General features: G+C 34.7%; 1 pseudogene; it reads right to left on the reverse strand.

Moving 5' to 3' along the window:
• Positions 1-2,509: 2,509 nt before the first annotated feature.
• LOC111412825 lies at positions 2,510-16,806 on the reverse strand (annotated as a pseudogene).
• Between the last annotated feature and the right edge of the window lie 1,247 nt (positions 16,807-18,053).

Genomic DNA, 18,053 nt, shown 5'->3' on the forward strand with positions numbered 1-18,053 from the left:
AAGCAATCACCTAGACAGTGGTACAAGAGGTTTGATTCCTTTGTACTCACTATAGGATTTCAAAGAAGTAAATTCGATCACTGCCTATACTTTCAACACAACGAGACTGATAACAATTATTTGTTTTTGTTGCTCTATGTGGACGACATGCTTTTAGTTGGATCATCTCCTAAGTGGATAGACAATATAAAAGCAGATCTTAGTGGAGAATTTGACATGAAAGACCTAGGAAAGGCTAAAAGGATTCTAGGCATGGAATAGAACGAAATAGGTCAAATTCCATCGTATTCTTACATCAGTCCCCATACATATCAAAAGTAAGTTTAATATGAGTGACTGCAAACCTGTCACGTTGCCTCTTGCAAATCATTTTGTTCTATCTAAGGAACAAGCTCCTTGCAATGAACGTGAATTGGAATACATGAGTAAAATTCCATACTCAAATGTGATTGGTTCCATAATGTATTTGATGGTTTGCACTAGACCGGACTTAGGATTCGCTATTAGTACTCTCAGTAGGTACATGTCTAATCCAGGTCCTGAACATTGGGAAGCATTAAAGTGGCTTTTAAGATATTTGAAGGGTACAAGTGACGTGGGTCTAAAATTTAGTGCTAATAAAGAAGGCGTGAAATTAAAGGGTTTTGTAGATGCTGACTATGCAGGAGATAGGGATGGTAGGAAATCAACTTCCTCTTACGTATTCACCTTATCAAATTCGTGTGTTAGTTGGAAATCACAGTTACAACACATAGTTGCACTATCCACTACATAGTCAGAATATATTGCCACCACTGAAGCAATTAAAGAGGCTCTATGGCTTAGAGGTCTACTTCATGAACAGAGTGTCTTGAATGAGTATGTGGTTGTGTATTCTGATAGTCAATCATCCATACATTTGTGTAAGAATCCTGTCTTTCACGAACGCACTAAACATATCGATGTTAGGTTACACTTCGTTAGGGATATAATATCACAAGAAGTAGTAAGACTTGAAAAAATTCACACACAGTACAATCCTTCATATATGGGCACGAAAGTGCTGCCACTGGTAAAGTTTAGAAGTTGCAAAGAGCTTCTAAACATCGGTACAGGTAAATGATTTCAATTTTATCGGTTTTTCTGTTAGAGGTGTCACTAATGGAAAAACGTTTTTTCTTTGCAGGTCCTTTGACACCAAGGTGGAGGTTGTTAGACATTATGTTGTCAAACGACCCCCGGGTGATGATGAGAACCAATTTTATCAGTCGACATAAATGACTGAACGATAATTCAACATCGAATAATGGATGAACCGACCAAACGTTGCCTTACCTATTGGACGGCTAATATTCTTTGTGGCTTGTTGATTTTTTCCATTGGAAGTTAACCCTAGTCGAGCCTACTTACCATATCCCGACTTACCTTATGTTGGCCACTTGACTTACTATATATATTGGTGTTTTTTGCCTTTGTTGGTACCGTCCAAAATTGAAGCCGTGAGGAAAAAGAAACTGCCGTGTCCAGCCGTGTCTTCTGCCTTCATCTTCTTCGTGATTTCTTCTCCACCCAAACTGCTTGAGTTTTTGTGAACCTTACCCGAGTGGTATCCATCCTAAGTGTGTGGATTGAATCAACCAAGCAAGAGAAGAAAGCAACCATAGGAAGAAGAAGCGCCGGCGGTATGGGTTCTTCCAGTTTTGATGTTGAACTCAGTTTTAATGGTTAACTGAGCCCGGGAATCAGCGTGAGCAGGAAGAGGAAGGTCCTAACAATGCCTTTTGGAGGACGACCTATTGGGTCAAAGATAAGGTGCCACCTTTGCTGTACGAAGGCGTCTGAAGCAAACTAATAAGAAGCATATTCTATTTCACATATTCCAAGAAGATCTCTTGAATTACTTATGATTGATTGATGGGAATGTTCACGGCCACCTCCACACCATCGAAGAAGGTCACAAGTGACTAATGATTTGTTCAAGTGCACAAAAGTAAATCTACGTAGACATGAGTAAAGCTGGGTACTGCTGTCAACGATATTTTATGTAGTTGCTTTCCTAATTTTATTGTGTGTGGAATATCTTCTTGGCTGTCAGTTCATTATAATAGCAACACTCATATTGTATCTTATATGTATAGTCTTCACATCAATGCAATAAAAACGTTCTTCATTACTCTTCAGAAATTATTTAAAATTCGTGTGTAACTCGTAGCTTTGCATGTTCCCAGCTTTATCTGTCTATTTCAGGCTCCCACGTAAAACTCCCATCAAATTATGAAATGAACCAGACACTGTAGGAGTAGAGATTGATGACTTAGTTTATTAGATTAAACTTGAATAATCCAAGCTAAATTAATATAAATAAATGAAAAAATATTGAAAGAAGAGGTTAATCTGTCGATTCATGGATGATTCAAAACATACAGACTTACAGCTCAATCTTATCTATACTATAGGATAGCAACAAGCTATAAGTAATTGAGCATGATCCTTTTTTAGCTTATGATTTGTCTTCACTAATGATATTGTATCATGATGGAGGGAAGAACCGATTGAGATTGAACGGAAGGGTGTAAAACTCTTCATTCCGATTGTCTTCCTTGAACGTTCTGAACTTGGCCACCACGACATTCCTCGATCTCTAGCACTATCTTTAACGTCAAGTGTGTTGTCCAGGAATACAGCAACAAGTAGGGCAATAGTTGGGGAGGATAAAAAGATGGTGTTGAGGAAATCATTCAACTGCACACCAAGAGAACATGAGAGAAAAGATTGAAATAATGCATCATCATCGAGACTTGGAATTCCACTTTAAAATGACAACTTTAGTAAGAGGATTAGTCCAAACCCTCACATGTAGGTATGTAGGTCTAAATTTTGATAATTAACCAATGTGGAATTTATTCCTTAACAATTATCCTCGACCATCCTTCAATGAAATCCATCCATCAACGCTTTTGTATAAAAGTTGATCAACTCATCCATTCAGCATTTGTGTGTACAGGACTATAAAGAGCAACGGTGGTATATTTCCTGAAATACTCGAGGATAGATACGCTTAGGAAGAGGGAAACACCAGTGATGAAGAGGTTTCTCAACAAGTTTATGTTTGTGAATTGCAAGAACAACAACCCTACAGAAGCTGGAAACGATGGAAAACAATTAAGAGAAACAACAAAGTAGAATCCATTTACCCACCAACAAGACCAAACATAACACAATACACGGCTGCAAAGATTGTGAAAGGTATTGATGCAAACAATGCTCCAAATTTTCCTGCACGTGTTTTAAGTACAAAATTTTAAGTGAGAAGAAAGTGAAGAATACAGTTTCCTTAAGAGATTTGACCATATACATACCTAACATTGAGAAGAAGATCATAAATCTAGAAGAAATTTAGATTACCTTGCGGCTGCCAACGCGAGTACTTCCAAGAAGACCAATGTTTTCCCTACTGTTGTGAAGGTTGTTAAGCAAGCAACCATCATAGAAAATTAATACAAAACCAAATTAGGAAAAAAACACTTACATTGAAATAGTAGATCCAGTAACTGTCCCAAACAATCCATCCAAAAGAATCCCAATGCCCTATAAATAAAAGAAGATTTTATAAGTTTTAACTAAACTAGAATCCAAGTGAAAAATATATTATTAACTTCACATCAAACTCCTAGGTACGAGAAATTGTTCAACTTAGAACTTTCAAAAAGATGAGTCTATCCTGCTAAGCTAGTTTAGATTTACTCACTGATTTTAAATCATACACAAAGTTTAGTAAAGGTTCTTGAAATTATCTCAATAAATGTAGAAATTGTTTGATGGAAAAAATCTACTTCTCTCTCTCTCTCTCTCTCTTTTAGACCTGCCAACCAATTCCACGGCTAAGCGCATATGAGCAGGAGGAGGAGTAGCACTTGCTAATCGAGATATTGCCTTATATGCTCCAGTTGACTTCAGCCCCAAAAAAATCAGTTAAAACCACTAAGACTTTTACTTAGTCCGAAATTTCCAAAAATGCATTAGGTTTTACCTCAATTGTGGAGACTAGTACAGCAGTCATCATTCCAAATGAATCTCCAGCATCAACGGTAGGTACACCCTACTCAAGAGGGCACGGGATTTTGATCCTACTGGAAATGATATTTCACGGTGATCAAAGATTGCGTGAAATGTTTATAATTTTGTTGGATATACAATTTGCTTTTGGATGCATGCGACCATAATGATTCACAACAAAGAATGTGAAATTGAACCAACCATGGTGCAATCGAGATGAGGTTTGCTCTATTAGTCCGACAATTCTTTTGAGTTAATTTTGAACGATGCTTGTAAGTATCACTTGCTGTAAGGAGGTGTACGTAAGTCTAGATAACTGTAACTGAGATGAGAAAAGCAAATCTCTCCAATACAGGTAGTTGTTTCAATTGGAAGTGCTTTAGGTACTGTGCAACAAAATTGACAAGATTTTAGATAAATATTCATACTATTAATTTTGTACGGTTTCCTTATGGAAGTCTGATATGAGATTCTAGGGGAAAGGATAAGACATTTTTTTGCTGTTCTTTAACAAATATCCAAGTGCATTAAGTATTGGCAACGCATAAACTCCTCAACTAAAGCATATTGTAGCTTTTATATCTATGCCTCAAAAAAAATTTTAAAGACACAAAAATATATCAAAGATCATGAAACTTGAGAGAAAGCAACAAATAAGATGAGCATCAGAATGCCAATCTCCACACATCGTCCAACCTGATCAAAGCACATAAAGATAACAATATGCAATTAAGGGAGGCAGTTAACGCATAAAAAAGAAAGAATATGAATAAATTAAAAGCAATTGTGTTCAGCATTTACCAAAGGGAATCCTCTATCAAGTAGACCAAAACAAACGAGTGCAATTGTAAGGGAGAGAAATCATCAACTACCAAGGCGATATACAGGCTCAGTTTACCAAAATCCGAATCAATACCAAAGCAAACGACCCAAGAACACCACAAAGGTTTCACCTATGGTTGCTAAGCCTTTTGCCACTTAGAGAACACCACAGAGGGTAGAAATATCACCAAGATATATGCACTAAAGAAAATGGCAAAAGTTGAAGGTGGTGAGGCCGAGAAAGATCATGCAGGGAGGAGAAAAAGAGACAACAAGTCTTGTTCTCCAAAGTAGCGTGAAGACCAAAGAATATATATTGGGTCAAGTCACAAAATATGGTAAGTTAAGTTTTAGGTAATGGGTCAAGGTCTAATAACATATAAGTGGACAATAGTGTAGGCCTCAAAACTAGCTAGCCATCCAAGTAGATGAAAACATGGCCCATGAGCAACATAATTTAATTTGTTGCTTCAAATGGTCTAATCTCTTCTTAGGTCAAATCGTTACAATTTGGTATTGATTTATTGCTCAGTCATATCGCAATCGTCAACTGATAATTAATAAACGATTTACATCATTGCCCGGGAGGTCATTTGACAACAATATGTCCAACAACCTTCACTTTGGTGTCAAAAAACTTGCGAAAAAAAATGTTTCCCATTAGTGACACCTCTAACAAAAAACCAATAAAATTGGAAATCATTTACTAGCACCAATATTTAGAAGTTTCTTGCAACTTCTAAACTTTGCCAGTGGCAGCACCTTCGTGCCCATATTGGAAGGGTTGTAATGTGTGTGGGCCTTTTCAAGTATTACCACCTCTTAAGTTCCTATATCTCTAATGAAGTGGAGTCTAACATCAATGTGTTTAGTGCGCTCGTGAAAAATGGGGTTTTTGCATAAATGTATAGATGACTAACTATTAGAATACACTACCACATAATCATTCAAGACACATAGTCCATAGAGTAGGCCTCTAAGCCATAGAGCTTCTTTTATAGCTTCAGTGGTGGCAATATATTTTAATTCTGTAGTGGATAGTGCAACAACGTGTTGTAATTGTGATTTTCAACTAACACATGAATTAGATAAGGTAAACACGTAAGACGAGTCTATTTCCTACCATCCCTATTTCCTGCATAATTAGCATCTACAAAATCCTTCGATTTTACACCTTCTTTATTAGCACTAAAATTTAAACCTACGTCACTCGTACCCTTTAAGTACCTTAATAGCCATTTCAATGCTTCCCGGTGTTCAGCGCTTGGATTAGCAATGTACCTACTGAGAGTACTAATAGCAAAACTAAAATCTGGTCTAGTGCTAACCATCAAATACATTATGGAACCAATCACATTAGAGTAAGACACTCTACTCATATATTTTTACTTCACGCTCATTGCAAAGAAATTGTTCTTTCGATAAAACAAAATGATTAGCAAGAGGCAACGTGACAGGTTTGTAATCACTCATATTAAATTTCTTCAATACTTTAGATATGTATGAAGACTGATGCAAGAACAGGACGGAATTTGACCTATCTCTTTCTATTTCCATGCCTAGGATTCTCTTAGCCTTACCTAAGTCTTTCATGTCAAATTCACCACTTAGTTTTGCTTTTATATTATTATCCACTTAGAGGAAAAACCAATTAAGAGCATGTCGTCCACATAGAGCAACAAAAATAGATAATTATCGTCAGTCTCATTATGTTGAAAATACAAGCAGTGATCGAATTTACTTCTTTGGAATCCTATAGTGAATACAAAGGAATCAAACATCTTGTACCACCGTCTAAGAGATTGTTTTAAGCCATACAAGGATCTTCTCAGAAAACACACATAATTAGGTTTTGACTTATCCTTAAAACCTTTTAATTGATTTATGAAGATTTGTTCGTCAAGCTCACCATGTAGAAAAATAGTTTTTATATCAAGTTGTTCAAGTTTTCGGTCAAAATATGCAACCAAGGCAAGCATCACCCTAATAGTGGTGTACTTAACAACTAGTGAAAAATCTCATTACAATCAATGCCCTCCTTCTGTGTGTAACCTTTAGCCACTAACATAACTTTAAACCTTAAGGGTTCTGAGCTACTAATACCTTCCTTAACCTTAAAGGCACATTTGCAATCAATGATCGATTTGTTCTTAGGCCTAGGTACTAGTTCCCAAGTCTGATTCTTTTCTAGAGAACTCATCTTTTCTTTTATTGCCTTAAGTCACTCCTTAGATTAATCACTACCTATCGCCTCTTCAAAGGTTTTTAACTCTTTATCAGGTAGTTCTTCATAACTAGCATGGGCGAAAGCTAATTCAGATTCAAAACCAAACCTTCTAGGTTCTCTCATTTGTCTCCTCTCTCTATCCCTAGCTAGATTATAATTAGTTAAGGGATTTTCTTCCTCGGGGTATTCTTTTATCACTACTTCGTTACCATTCTCCACTTCAAGTTCCTGAACTGGAATCTCCACCTAATAAGGAGTGATAGGGGTAGGTGTATTAAGTTTTCCTAACTCCACCTTAAACCGATCTCTCTCTCTTGGTTCAGTTTCACCCACAGGTTCGATTTTTCCTTTAATACACGGCATCTCATTCTCGCTAAATGTGACATCCCTACTCACGATGATCTTAATCCCCTTTTGACTTCTATCCCATAATCTGTATACCTTAACACCCTTGGCATACCCTAGAAAGATGCACTTTCTAGCTCTAGGTTTTAGTTTTCCCTCGCTTTGATGAGAAAATGCAACACAGCCAAATGTTCTAAGCATAGAATAATCACTCAGTTTATCCAACCATTTCTCATGCGGAGAGTCACCATTCAATGCAGCGGATGGAGTCAAATTAATTAAATGACAAGCAGTCATAACAGTCTCACCCCAAAAAGATTTGGGGAAACCAGAACTTAACATCATGCAACGCACTCTATAAAGTATGGTTCTATTCATCATTTCAACTACCCCGTTTTGCTAAGGAGTGTAAGGAACAGTCTTATATCTAGTTATGTCATTTTCTTTACACATATTATCAAATTCCATGTTGCGAAACTCTAGGCCATTATCTGTCCTTAAAATTTTGATTTTCCACTTGTCTCTTCCAATTATTGAAGTTATGGAAAGTCTCAGATTTATCTTTTAATAGATAGACCCACACTTTCCTAGTATAATCATCGACAATAGACAGGAAATACATATTCCCACCTAATGTGGGATTACTAACAGGACCCCACAGATCAGAAAGCACATATTCATGCATGTCTTTAGCTTTATGAACACTCATGGAGAATGAAGTTTTATGATACTTACCAAGCACATGGTGATCACAAAATGACAAATCTGACACACAATCATTACCAAATGCACCTTTTTCATTAAGTAGTTTAAGTCCCTTAATGTCTACGTGTGCAAGTCTATTATGTCATGTGTGTATGCGATCAATCTTGGCAGAACAGATAGAGGGGTTCAAACTTCTAATCACTTCCCCAGTAGTGATATAGATATCATTTTTCTTAGTTCCCTTTGTGGAAACTAAATCACCCTTAATCATTTTTAGCATACCATTTCCAATTTTACTAGTGAAGTCATCCTTTTCAAATCTCCTTATTGAAATCAAATTCCTAGACTATTCAGGAATATATCTAATATCTTTTAACGTGTACACAAAGCCCGTGTCAAACCTTACATTTATGTCACCAATTCCAGCAATAGTATAGGCAAAGGTATCACACAGTACAACATGCTCAACATTAGATTCATGTAGGTTATAAAACCAATTCTTTTCAGACCTCACATGAAACAATGCACCAGAATCAATTATCCACTCAGGCATACTGGAATTAACAGTTAGATTCAATTCAGTGGTGCATGCAACTGAACTTGTAAGCGTATAGACCTCACCGTTATCTATCTCAGGTGTAGAGGATAACACATTTACCTCATCTCTCTCCTTAGTCTTTAACTTACCATTTTCTTTATGGCAATCTTTTATAAAATGCCATGTATTTCCACGGCCATAACATTTTCTAGCCTTCATCCTAGATTTTGATCTAGGCCTACCATTGCCCTTCTTTTTCCATTACCACTTGACTCGCCACCACTTTGATATCCATCATGGCTATTTTACCTCAATTGAGTTCTACCTCGTATCATATGTAACTCACTGTTCCTCTTATCGTGTTTTTTAGCCCTAATTTCCATCACTTTACTCCTAAGGAAATCTATGACAATTTCAGGTGTCAACTTATCTCTGTCATACTTAATGGCATTCTTAAATTCCGTATAGGAATCAGGGATCGCATTGAGCAAAATTATAGTCTTATAAGTTTCGGACACAGCCTCATCACAATTAACTATATCTTGTACCAACTTGTTAAACACGTCTAAATTGTCATCGAGATCTTTTGAAGTATTCATTTTAAAACTGAAAAAATGTTCGAGCAAGTAAAGATTATTTGGTGTAGATTTAAGCAAATACAAGTCTTCCAATTTTTTCCAAAGTTCTTTGGAGGTTTTCAGTTTACTCACCTTTCTTAAAACGACGTTAGACAAGTGTAAAATGATTGAGGTGTAAGCAAGCTCATCGGCTTCTTCTCTTTGTTCTTTTGAAAAATCAGTTGAAAAATTGCCTTCAATATCCTTGAAAGTTTTTGTTGGATTAAAATACCCTTCATTTTTTGTTGCCAAATAGAAAAGTCACCCTTTCCATTAAAAATCCTCAAATTAAAGTTGTGGGTTGTCATCTTTACACAATAGTCAAAGAGTGCACAAAACACAATCAAACCACACAAAATAGTCCTAGGGTCATAGATAAAATACGCTGCTTTAAATTCCTAGGATTTCGTAAGACTCGTGGTCTTAGATCAAGGGAATGTTCAAAATGTGTAAGTTCATGGTAATTCTAATGGAATTAATAAGTAGTGAAAATAACAATGTAACAGAAAACTAGATCTGATAGATAATCAATTTCACGGCAATTATATCACTAAGAATTAAAGACTGATTTAACTAAAAGACAAGTACTCAATCAAATAATTAAGAGCACGTAACTCTAATTTCTAGCACAAGCAATAGTTGCCAAGTAATGGCAACCCCCAAACCTAATGATCACCCCCACACAATGATCTGCTAGTGCAAAAATATAAAGGTTTCAGCCAATTTACCAGAGCGGACCTATCCGAGTTCGTAACGTGGAGAGATGCAAATTTGCTGCTTTAAAGCCACCACTATTCGCCCTGAAAATTCAACAAATATAACAATTCCGTTCAGCAACAAATGCAGATTAAGTTGGGGGCAAAATCGTCCAATTTTTTCTGTGCAACCTGAAATACTAAATCAAACAACGTTCAGGAGAATGAAATAAACGAAATGGCAGAAAAAATCACGCTGCAGGGCCTTCCACGCGCCATCGCTGACCACCACCACCATGCGCTACCTCACAAAGGGCGCCTCGACTTGCTGGTTGTAGTGGTGGCACTCGGCTCGACCCTTAACCTCACGAGCTCGGGTCGTTGATTTTAGGCGAGGTTGGAGCTCGTGGGCCGAGCCGAGCTATGACTAGTGGGCTTGTTTTTTTTTTTAAGAGAAAAATACAAATAAATGAAATAATGTAATGAAAACACTTTTAAAAAAATGTGTTAAAAGAATACATATAATTTAATGAAAACACTTTTTTATATTTATATCATATTGTAATATTTTTTATAAAATATAAGATATTTATATAATAAAGTCGGATTATTTTTTGAAATATATTTACAAAAAATATTTTTTTATTTCTTTTTAAAGTAGATAAAATGTAAATTCTCCTCCTTTATCCGGGTTGAGGACCGGCTACATCAATTTTAAGTATGCAGAGTTAAAAATTGTACACGTTAACATGAACAACTTGTCGTAACGTGTACAATTTTTTAAAGAAAATTAAATTTAACGAATAAAAAATAAAGATATTTTTATTAATATAATTAAATCAAATATCACTTACCTGACGGCATGCAATCTCAGCGTATTTATCTTGTAGTCGAAAATGAGCGTCCTGACAATCCTTCACACACATTAACGCTTCCAAAATATCTTCTTTCAGTTGGCTACTGATATCGGTCAAAATCCTTTTACTTGCACTAAAAGCAGACTCCGAAACAATAGTACTAACCAGAAGTGTCAGCAGAACTTTCGCACTTGCAAAAATAATTGGCTAATATCTTTCATACTTTCCCCAGAATTCAATTACTTCTTCTAAACTTTTTTTAATTGTTCTGTCTGTTGGCATATTATAATTGAAGTAATCAATTAATTCAAAAGGCTTCGCATTTTGAGTTTCGACCGATATTTGATGAGATGCAAATGTAGACGACATGACACTAGATGAATACATTGCAGTGGCATCATATATAAATGTATTAATACCTTGAAATAAATTTATTATTTCGACATCATTTTCTTCAATTTCAACCGAAAGAGTAGGTACAGAGAGTACTCGACTAACATTCGCACTCATTCTTTCCGCATATGAATCATACATTCCATATAATGTTTGCTCTAAATTCTTATAGATGATAGGTGTATCAAGTATTAAAACTTTATTGATTTGATCAATTACGTATTTAGTTCTCGAAATATTATATCGGGGGTTCATTGCGCATGCTAAAAGAAATAATATAAGCAGTTCTTCTCAATATTTTCTAAACTTTAATTCCACAGCAATTATAATTTCACTAAAAGCAGGATCATTTTTATATTTATGAAATGTTCTTGCAATTATATAAAGGCGTTCAAGCACCATACAACTTGTCGGATAAAATCTTTGTGGTCTCATAAAAAGATGTCAAAAATCGTTTAACTTTCAAAGCTAAAATCCAATCGGATTCATTTAACATACCATCGTCATCAATTCTAACGTGTCTATTATTATAAAAGTCAGTTATTAAATTTTCGAAACCTTCACATGACTTTAATAGCAAGTAAGTAGAGTTCCATCTATGGCCTACGTCGTTAACAAATGTTTTAGCAGTCGTCACCCCTAGTTCGGCACAAAAATCTTCAAATGCTTGTTTTCTATTAGGAGAGATCGTAATATATACTAATGCATTCCTAATCTTTTGAAGTTCATCCTTTATATATTTTAAGTCATCTTGCAAAATTAAATTCAAGATATGACACACACAACGAATATGAAACAAATACCTACCAAAATCAGGTTGAAGTGTCCTATACAATTTATCGACGACTACCTTATTAGCACTAGCATTATCAAAAGTAAAAGATCGAATTTTAGTCTTGCAATTATATTCTCTAACAATATTGATAATAACATTATATATATTATTAGCATTGTGAAGAAACTCAATAATTATAAAAGCAATAAATTTCTTATGCATGCACCAAAGTGGGTCTATATAGTGTACGGTTGCAGCTATATATGCTCTTTTATTAACCCCTTCCCATATATCATAAGTTAAAGATATAACACTCCCATATTGTTGCAAATTCGTAATTAATTGTTGTTTTGAATTATTGAAATATTGTATTGTATCGGCACGAAGAGTGTTTCGACTTACCCCAATGTACCTTGGTTGCAGATATTCTTTCACGAACGAGACGAAATGTTGGTTGTCTGCAATAGTCAGAGGCAACTCAGTGACGGCAACAAATTTCATCATTTCGGTTATAGTATTATCCTCCGAATACACCCACGTGGATAGGGGTGAAGTCATAGAACCGACGCTTGGATTGTCAAATTGTAATTGTGTTTAACCAGCTGGAAGAAATCCATGTCTAGCCGCACATACTTTATAGTGGCGGTTGAGATGGGTGGTACCGATTTCTTTTTACCATGCCAATCTTTGTTGACAGTATTTATATACTGCTTTAGATTCTGCAAGGTCGTCGATAACTTTTCCCATTGAAATCAATTTAAAGTGATCCCAACATTTTACTTTTTTTTTTTTGCACTTTGGCTTTCCCCTTACATCTGGGATGTTTAATTCGACATCTTCGTCCTCATGTGCTTCGTATACGTTAATATCATCCAAATCAATTGGATCGTGGCTTCTCTGATAATGAATGTGAACATCTTTGGGTATGGCTGTGACATTTAGACCGGCAAATTCATTTGGAACTTGACTTTGCGGCTTCCTAGGTGATTCGTCGTGATGTGGCCCACATCCCATATCGAATTAGCTCTCAACAAATGAGCGTTGGTCCATTTGTTTGATTGTTTATGATGAAATCCAAATATAATAACTAGAAAAATATAAATGTAGTGAGATTGTGAGAATTGAAAATTGGATGAATTGAAATTGTAACTAATAAACTGTAAAAATTGAATCGATATTGTATATTTTGCAGCACAAGAGAGTAAAAACTCGATAAGAGAGTTGAGAGAGTTGAAATATGTGATTGAGTAATTGATATGAAAAAAGGGGGAGTTAAAGGATATTCATAGTAGAAGGGAAAAAAATAAAAATAAAATAAAATGGTCACTGAAAAAATTTCAGTGACCAAGACGTCTTGCCCACGAGTGGCTCGTATTTAAGCTCGGCTCGCCTCCCGGCGAGGCCCGCTTGGCTCACGTTTGGGCTTGTGATTTTACAAACCTGAGCCGCCCACGAGCCCTATTTCGACGAGCCGACGACTGGCTCGGCCCTTTTGACATCCCTAGCTAGTTATGGGAGTAATTGAAGGATTGAGGTTCGGTCAGTTTGAAAAAATGCCGCCTCTCTCTCTCAATTTTGGACTGTTTTAACAGAGATTAAAGCCCTAGGCTCTGATACTAGATGTAAGGGAGAGAAATCATCCACCACTAAGGTGATATATAGGCTCAGTTTACTAAAATCCGAATTAATACAAAAGCAAACGACCCAAGAACACCACAAAGGTTTCACCTATAGTTGCTAAGCCTTTTGCCACTTAGAGAACACCACAAATGGGAGAAATATCACCAAAATATATGCACTAAAGAAAATGATAGAAGGTGAAGGTGGTGAGGCCGAGAGAGATCACGTAGGGAGGAGAAAAAGAGACACCAAGTCTTGTTCTTCAAAGTGGTTTGAAGACCAAAGATTATTGATTGGATCAAGTCACAAAATATGGTAAGTTAGGTTTTCAGTAATGGGTCAAGGTCCAATAACATATAAGTGGATAATAGTGTGAGCCTCAAAACTAGCTAGCCATCCAAGTAGGTGAAAACATGGCCCATGAGCAATACAATTTAATTGGTTGCTTCAAATGGTCCAACTTCTTCTTGGATCGGATCGTTACAATTTGGTATTGATTTATTGTTCAGTCATATCGCAATCGTCGACTAATAATTAATAAATAGTTTACATTATCGTCTTGAAGGTCATTTGAAAACAATATGTCCAGCAATTATTGGAGCCATTCCAAGTGGACTGAAAAACCTGAAGACACAAGAAACTTTTTATGCGATTCTCAGGGGCCATAAAGTTACTTTTCTAAAATAAGTACAAACAAAAAATTTAAAAAGGTAAAACATGCAGCTGGATAAAATAGCCCACAGCTGACTATATCCCATAATAATCTGAACGCTAGATGCTACTATGAGTGCACCCTGTATTGCACGCATCGTACTGATATAAGTTGGAAACAATACATCATCAGTGTTTCCAGCATTAGATAAACAAGTGTGAAGAAACATAACCATTAATCGTAATTTTATTTTCGTACATTCTAAGCTCTTACGGGATATGCTGCTATATCCTGAACATAAACCGGGAATGATTCTTAAAGTGATTTCCACCTTAACAAGTATCCTCTTAACTGCAACTATTAGGAAAATGGATATCAGGATATGCAATCACGAAATACTCATGTCATCCTTGTCGCCTTTTTGGGGATAAAAATAAACATATTTTCCATCTTTGTATTAGTAGATTACACAATGCTAGAGCAGCTAGACGATATTGATGAAGAAAAAGATGCTGCGATTATGGCCTAGTATTATTTACACATGAATTCTAATTTGGGAAACCATGTAACAATGGTCGGGGAAATGTGATGAAAAGCTCAAAGAATGCCACAATTAGAGTACTATAGAAGGTTCATTTACATTGTTAATTTAATGTTGTAGAATGCACAAATTGGAAAATATACCATTCCAACTTACAAGTCAATGAATGTCAAGAGTTCATTAAAATAGCAAAGAGAATCACTTTCAAAAATTGCATGACTAATAATTTACAACATATTGCAGGACTTACGAAATGAGGGTCGGGGATTCTTCCCAAGGAAGAATAGTGAATTATTGAAATTGTAGGTACAATGAATGCCCATGAACCTCCAATAACTGGCAAATGCAGAAGTTTTTAGTTATGGGGCACAATCAAATTCTATATCAATTGAATACTTTATTTTTGATTTTTGAACGATTTATACTCGATCCAAGAAAATGCAGATTTACATTTAAAAAACATTTCTTCATTAATATTTTGCTCATTACAAAAAAAAAATTATAGTATATTTAATAAAAATAATCAATTCGAGTGATCAAAAGGAAAAACATATAACCAATATTCAATCAAATAAATACAATTTGTTAAATATAAGTTAAATTAGATATAATTAGTTCAAACATATTCTATGTACACAAATAGGATAGGGGAAATGCAAATTTAAGTTCTAATTAATTTGAATATTTGATTGGAAAGTGAAAATTTGTAGAAAATTTTTTATAGAAAAATTTTAGAAAATTATAAGGGTTAAAATTTTGATAAAAGGTGTGAGAGAGTGTGTAAGATAGAGTAAGAGAAAAATAAAAAATTAAATTTATTGTGATTTTGTCCTAGTTTGGTGGAGGTTAAAATCAGATTTTTAGTGTATTTTGAGTAAATTTAAAAAGTTAAAGATTCCATAAAATATATTATTAAAATTAATTGTTGACTTTGATTTAGATTAAAATTTAAATTTCAATTGATATCAAACAGGATTTATCCACACCAAAAAATAATAATAATAATAAAAAATTCAAAAGTGTGAACCCCCCCTCCCCCCCAACCCCCTTGGGTCCGCCCATGTTACTGTCGGCAATCTTGTTCTGAATAGTTTTTGTCGGCAATCCTTTTTTTTTTTTTTTAGCTCCCCTTCGGGTGCGTACTGGATAAATCATCGGGCTGACGCAATAGCCTGAAATCACGCTAGCCAAGTAAACCGTACTAGACAAACCCGATACGACAATCTCGATCGAGAAAGTGTTGGTACAGTACTGTCAGCAATCTTCTTCTGAATAGTGTTTGTAACAGTGTTTATTCCCTCCACAAACAGCAGAGTTTGCACTACCCTCACTTTATCACCCTGATTACAACCATAATATAAACCCAAAAAATAAAATAATAAAAGAATGTAAGAATTAATCAACACCATTAGCTGCTTGGCAATGAAATTTACACTGCTTGAGTGAATCGATTGCTTAAAGATGAAGATTTTAAGAATGCAGATGACTTTAAATAAGAATTATGAATAACTAAAGAAGTCTTTTTTTCCTTAATCAACAATCTTTTAGAATCGAGTTACATAAATACAAGAAAATATTAATTAGCTCACATCAGTTCCACTCATCAAAGGAACGAGAAAGGAAGGAATCATCACAGCTGTATAGTGTTGAAATTCCAGTGCTATTGCGTCCCCTGTTTTCACAGCCAAAAATTCAGCTAACCCCGTTTGAAAACTCATGAACCAAAAAAAAATAAAATAATAAAATAATAAAATAATAATAATAATAATAATAATTAATTAATTAATTATGCACTATTAAACAGAAAATAAAACATAGCCCAAGAAGGATTAGAATCTATACAATACTCTTAAGCCTTGAAGTTGGTCCATTGGAGGTTGACTTATTTCCTCAGGTTTTGGATCAGCCATTTCTAAAACTCAGTTTTACCACCCAAAATTTAGACTCAAATTCCAAATGGGTTTTCACCAAATGACTCGACGGTAAGATCGAAAAAACCAGTCTGGGTTTCTCAAGAAAGAAAAGTGAAAAGCTGTAAAAGAATTGAAAGCAGAAAAAAGCAAAAAAAGTGATTGATGAGAGAGAGATGGATAAAGATGAAGTCAATTTGATTGAATATATATATGAGGTTTGGAAAATTTAAGGGAGCGAAAGCACTTGCATCGACTTTCCACTTTGAAGAGCACTTTGTCCATTTGCTGTCTCTGTGTGTACTGCTTTATGAGTTATGAAGCTTTCTGTTAACATTTCTTATATTCCAAAACTGCACCACAGGGAACTGCCAAACCAGATGTTACTTGCTCCTTGTTCCTCTTCCGTACTTTCTCAAGTTACAAAACATGTTCAATTAATATTTTTTAGATTTTAAGTTATTTAAATTTAAATGTACCAGCTCTGAATATTTCAATTATCAGTAAATTCTGCTACTTGAATGGTACAGAAAGGGTCAGGATAGTCATTCTGTCCTAATTTCTTCAAAAAATTCGGAAATAAGGCATATATATATATATACACACATATATATATATGTATATATATATATATATGTATATGTATAGATATATGTATGTATATATATATATGTATGTATATGTATATGTATATATATATATATATATGTATATATATATATATACATATATATATATACACACATAAGCTTTAAATTGAAAAATATATTAACTAATTAAAAAGTAAAAATGTAAGAGTCGTGGTGGGTTTGAGACATGAACTACGTTCTCCATCCCGTCCTATAGAATAGAGATAAGAACAAAGCAATTTTCATCCTTAATTAGTAATGAACATAATAGAATAGCAAAGTACTTATTTGTGTTTAACTAATCGTAAATTTCTTGAAAATAGAATTATTTTTTTTTCCAAATTTTTTTTATGTAAAAAAAAATTATTCATGGAATATTAAGATATAAATATCGAGAGAAATTTCATTTAATAAATGAGTTTTCACCTTAAAAGTAGAGAAAGGAAAAAGGAGGTTAAAAAGACGGGCATTTTTTATTTTCTTTCCAAAAGATAATGGATTGGTGATCCCATCGACTAATAAATAATAATCTTATCCATGTTCTTCCAATTTCATTGAATTTAGATTAGTAAATGTACGCACAATGTGCACCTTGAAACAAAATTTTAAAAACATATTTAAAAATTTGGGACAAAGTCGAGTTTAGGAAGTTATTGTACACAAAAATAGTGAATGCATAGTGGATTATCCAC

The sequence above is a fragment of the Olea europaea genome, chromosome 16 (assembly GCF_002742605.1).
Source record: "Olea europaea var. sylvestris chromosome 16, O_europaea_v1, whole genome shotgun sequence".
NCBI classification, from domain to species: domain Eukaryota; kingdom Viridiplantae; phylum Streptophyta; class Magnoliopsida; order Lamiales; family Oleaceae; genus Olea; species Olea europaea.